Below are 6,248 nucleotides of genomic sequence, written 5' to 3'. Positions count from 1 at the left end.
ATGGTTAATTTTCACTATTAAGCGCCAAAACTCTCCCAGGTTATCCAAAACCCGATTCGAACATACGCCCAAGTCTTAAATCATCATACGAACCTATTGGAACCTTCAAATCCCGATTCCGGGGTCGTTTTCTCAAAATGTTGACCGAAGTCAAACTTGTCCATTTAAAGTTAACTTAAGGAACCAAGTGTTTCGATTTCAACCCAAACGCTTCCAAATCCCGAACCAACAATTCCCGCAAGTCATAAATTAATAAAAGTATGTTCGGAGAGTTTTATTTTTAGGGAACGTGTTTCTAAAAGTTAAAATGACCGGTTGGGTCATTATAGTCGTAGGTGCAGAAGGGCCGACCTCCATTGGCTTCACAGAGGTGAGATTTTATTCGCAGAAGCGGAGGTCGCATATGCGACATTTTAACAGCATATGCAGAAATGCTGGGCAAAAACCATAAAATCGAGGCTTTGGTTCTTTCTTCATATTTTGAGATGTGGGACTCGGATTGAGGCGATTGTTGGAGCAATTTTCATCACAAGGATTGGTGTAAGTGTTCTCTACTCAGTTTTGGTTATATTTCATGAATCTACCTTCATTTTTGGTAATTGGATTGTAAATTTTAAATAGAAAATTAGGGGTTTTGGCCTAAAGTTTTATAATATGAATTTTTGAGTTTTGAACATCGAATTGGAGTCGGATTTGAGCGAAACTAGTATGGTTGGACTCGTAATGGAATGGGTTGTCGGATTTTGTGAGTTTTGTTGGGTTACGAGGTACGGGCCCGGGTGTGATTTTTGACCGATTTTGGATTTTGATTAAGGATTCGATGTTTATCATTTGAAATTGTTTTCTTGGGCTTTATTTGATGTATTTGAGTTGCTTTTGGCTAGTTTTGATCCGTTCAGAGGTCGCTACGCGCGTGATGGCATCTTTGGAGCATCGTTTGGCTTGCTCGGCATTGGTATTGCCTTGTTCAAGGTAAGTAACTCTTCTAAACTTAGTGCTGAATGTATGAAATCCCAAAATACATATTATGTGATTGGTATTGAGGTGACACACATGCTAGGTGACGGGCGTGTGGGCGTACACCATGTGAATTGGGACTATGTTGTTTCCATAGCACTGTATAGTGGTCCTACTTTGTTGATGTCCATGTTTTCACCATGTGATAAAGTAATTGAGCGGTCAATCATGCTAGATATCATATTTAGGCTTTATGACGATACTGCTAGGACCCATAGTGGTCGTTTGTTGCTGTCATTTCACTTATTTTATTGATATTTCGTACTCAGTCATATTCGTGCATTCATATCATATCTCAGTCTCAGTTGTTATTTATTGATACATCATATCATTGTTGTCGGGCTAGTTTCATGACATTGTGAGTCCGTGAGTGAGACTGGAGAGATTGATGACTGAGTGAGGTCGGGAGCATGTTTGTGAAGATATTGATACTATAGCACGTGAGTTGTCCATGCAGCACGTAAGTTGTCTGTACGGACCCAGATATTGATATTATGGCACATGAGTTGTCAGTGCAACATGTGAGTTGTCTGTGTGGATTATAGCGATTGGGTTGTAGGAGCCCGTCCGGAGTCTGCACACCTCTAGTGAACGCAATTGATTATATATATATATGTATATGGATCGGGTTGCACGCCGCAACGGGCCTTATGGTCATAAATAGATCGGGTTGCACGCCGTAGTAGGTATTGTACAGTGCTGAGTGATTGAGTGTGCTGAGCATTGAGTATAGTGAGAGGGAATGCGAGACAGTGAGATTGAGTACTCTGAGAGTGTGAGTACATGAGCTCATCATTGAGATGCATTGCATTTGACATGCGTACTTGAGATACATGCATAGAAATGCATTTCCTTCTGCTACCCGATTTTGGTGACATTTATGATTTTACCTATATCTTTACATGTAGGCATAGAGAAGTACTTTTCTCATGCTATCTGAAAATGAAACATCTTACTTATTATTGAAAGGAGTTTTGGGAAAAATCTCAGTTTTCAAACTTACTTGTATTTTGGTATTTTCGGTAAAAGATTTAGGTTTTCACTGAGATACTTGAAAAGCAAATGCCTATTTTCTAGAACTGTGAACGAACTGGGTATTTTATTTCTGAGATACCTTTTTTATTACTTGTACTATGATGTTATGAACTGTTGTGGAATATTGGTGTTGGACCCGACCTTTGTGTTAGCTCGCCACTACTTTCAACCTAAGGTTAGGTTTGTTACTTACTGAGTACATGGGGTCGGTTGTACTCATACTACACTTCTGCACCTTGCGTGCAGATGTTGGATGTTGAATGTTGCTGTGTTCGATGGGAGTTGGATTTGAAGATGTACTTGCGTCCCGGTTGTAGCTTCCTCTTGTTCATGATAGCCTTAGATCTATAAAACTTTATTTATGTATTTTTCAAACAGATGATGTATTCACTTCATTTCAGCTTTGTAAATTCTATTATTAGAAGCTCATGATTTGTATTACCAGTCCTTGGGAAATGTATAAGATTCAGATAATTTCTTTACTTAACTATCTGATTAAATATCATTGGAATTGGATAGTTGTTAATTGGATTACCTAGCGAGTTGGGTTAGGTGCCATCACGACTAGTTGGATTTTGGGTCGTGACAAAAACTAATCAATTTTATGGATTTCAATTTTATTTAGCAATTCACTTTATAATAATTAATATTTTATAATTAAATAAATGTTAATGTCACGGCCAGAAATTTCTACCTCCGGACCGTGATGGCGCCTAACATTTCACTTGCTAGGCAAGCCAATGCTAGAATAACACTATTCATTTTTAAAATAATTTTTAAATTTATTAATAACAAGGAAGCAAATGCGGAAGTAATTTTGAAATAATCCACAATAATAACGGTGTCTAAATACCATCGCAGAATTGGTGTCACAAGGGCACGAGCTTCTATAATAAATACAAATAAAGGTCTGAATAAAATAAAGATTTCTGAAAATAAACACACAACTAAAGTACAATAGACAGAGACTTCAGAACTGCGAACGTCATGCAGTTATACCTCAAGTCTCCTCTGATAGCTGAAATCCGAGCAAGTTTATGGTACGCCGCTGGGACCAACTCCAAAATCTGCACAAGAAGTGCAGAGTGTAGTACCAGTACAACCGACCCCATATACTGGTAAGTGTTGAGCCTAACCTCGACAAAGTAGTGACGAGGCTAAGGCGGTTCACTTACATTAACTTGTACGCAATATTAGTAACAACAACATTAATAGGAATAAATCAGGTAATTCATTTATAATAATTGAAGGCAACTCAGCAGTCATAACCAATTATCATGTCCATTATTTCTGTTGCAGCGTGCAACCCCCTCTCACAATATATCCACATTCAGTTCTATTGCGGTGTGTAATCCGCTCCTCCAACATATTCATTTTAATCAAGTCTGTTGCGGCGTGCAACCCGATCCTCCAATATTGACTTTTAATAAGTCTGTTGCGGCGTGCAACCCGATCCTCCAATATTGACTTTTAATAAGTCTGTTGCGGCGTGTAACCCGATCCTCCAATATTGACTTTTAATAAGCCTGTTGCGGCGTGCAACCCGATCCTCCAATATATTCATTATAATCAATCATGTTGCGGCGTGCAATCCGCTCCTCCAACATTTTCATTTACCAATTCTTAGAGAAGAAATTTTCTCAATAAATGTAATAATTAATATAAAATTACGAGACAACAAGCATACAATAATTATGGTTTAATTATGAAGCAAACAATGACAAATAGCAAATTATTATGGAAATCAGGGAGCAAATAGGCAGTTTAAAATTTATTATACTAAATGTCAAATAAGAATTAATGCACATAATTCAAATAGCATGTAACGATTAATGCAGGAATTCAAGAATTTATATTTGCAAAGAATAAGAGAGAAATAATTATTATAATAATTAATTTATGATTAAAACAATTTATGATTTTTCAAGTAAGCAGGCAAACAATTAATTTGACGACGTATAGACACTCGTCACCTCGCCTATACGTCGTTTACATGCAATTCACATAATAAACAATTTAAGGGTTCTATTCCCTCAAGTCAAAGTTAATCCCGATACTTACCTCGCTTTGCAAATTCCAATCAATTATTCAACCACAGCTTTTCCTTTTAAATTTACCTCCGAAAGCTTCAAATCTATTCACAAATAATTTAATATATTCAATACTAATCATAGAAATTAATTCCATATGAATTTATAAATTTTTCGGATAAAATTCGAAATTTATTAAAATATTCGGCAGTGGGACCCACGTCTCAAATCCCGAAAAAACTCGCGAAATCCGAACACTCGTTCCGATACGAGTTCAACCATACCAAATTTGTCCAATTCCGATATCAAATGGACCTTCAAATCTTAATTTTTCATTTTTGGAAAGTTTTATAAAAATTCCAATTTCTTCCGTCTAAATCTGAGATAAATGATGAATATAGACATGGATTTGTGAAATATAATTACTTTTGGTTAAAGAACACTTACCAAATTCAAAGTCGTGAAAATCCCCCTTGAAATCGCCCAAATCCGAGACTTAAAACTCAAAAATGAGTAAAAAAGGGCTAAGACCCGATTTTATGTATTCTGCCCAGCATTTTCGCATTTGCGGGCTATATTTTCGCACATGCGATCTCGCATTTGCGAGACAAAGCTCGCATTTGCGAAGTGGGGCTGCCAGGCGATGTTTCGCATCTGCGGACAAAAATGTCGCACCTGCAACGTCCGCTTCTGCGCAAAAGGGCAGCACCTGCGAAGACCGCATCTGCGATGGAAGTTTCGCTTTTGCGAGCTCGCACCTGCGGTCAAAATTCCGCAGGTGCGATTACACCAGAACTCAAGATTTCAGATTTTGCTTAAGTCTAATTCTTGTTCCGATTTCGATCCGTTTTACTCTCGGGGTACTCGGGACCCCGCTCGAATATACCAACAAGTCCCGTAACATAATATGAACTGACTCGGGGTCTAAAATCATGTCAAACAACACTGAAATTACAACTCACACACCGATTCGAACTTTGAGTTTTAAACTTTCAATTTGCAAATCTCGTGCCAAAACTTATTAAATGAATCCGGAATGACTTCAAATTTGGCACATAAGTCATAAATGACATAACAGAGCTGTTCAAATTTCAAGAATCGGATTTCGGCTCCGATATCAAAAAGTCAACCCTGTGGTCAAACTTGGAAATCTTTAGTCTTTAAATTGATAGTTTCGCTAAATGGTCATAACTTGAGTTAGGGACCTCCAAATTAAATTTCGGGCATACGCCCAAGTCCCAAATCACGATACAAAGCTACCGAAACAGTCAAAATACTGATCCGGGTCTGTTTGCTAAAAATATTGACCAAAGTTAACTCATTTGAGTTTTAAAACTCTATTTCATATTTTAATCCATTTTTCACATGAACACTTTCAAGAAAATTGTACGGACTGCGCATGCAAGTCGAGGAATGATAAATGGTGCTTTTCAAGGTATTAGAACAGAGAATTACTTATTAAATTTAAAGATGACATTTTGAGTTATCACAGTTAACCTACTTTAAATATTTTTCTTCTACCATGCGCATGTCCTAAAAGAAGATGAGTTGTCCTAAAAGAAGATGAGCTCTTACAGGTAATTCTTAATTAAATGAATCTTACCTTATAATTTTTGTAATCCACTTTATTTTGTGTAAATAACAATCCCAAATAATACAATTATATTCCTCTATATACTTACCTTGTCCAAATCTATTTTATTCTAATTGACATATATACCGACCATAAGGGTTTCTCATTAATTGATTCATACAATTTGATAGAACGTAAATATCAACAACTGCTAAGAAGTCATTAGAGAAGAATCCACCCTCTTTTCCTATCTATTTAGCATACCAACTGCTAGCACTAATAGAAAAAATAAAAAATAAAAAAAGTGTATGTATTGCTTCTAAATAATTGAGATATAAAATAAATTATAAAATATTGAATAATTAATTTTACCGTAAGGCAACACAATTCAACACAACTGATATTTAGTTCAGCTGATGTTTGAGTAGCTTCATACTTTAAAACATTATCCCCACAAAAATATATGCCATCGATCATTTTCTTTGTTCTTGCATAAATTTATGATTGATTAACTCACTTCCAACATTATTAGAGTTGCTTTAAATTTGATCAAATCGAACTGTATTTCTATGACCATTCTCTTTTTCAGAATC

This window comes from Nicotiana tabacum, chromosome 2, assembly GCF_000715075.1.
Source record: "Nicotiana tabacum cultivar K326 chromosome 2, ASM71507v2, whole genome shotgun sequence".
Lineage (NCBI taxonomy): Eukaryota > Viridiplantae > Streptophyta > Magnoliopsida > Solanales > Solanaceae > Nicotiana > Nicotiana tabacum.
This window is presented reverse-complemented; position numbering follows the sequence as displayed.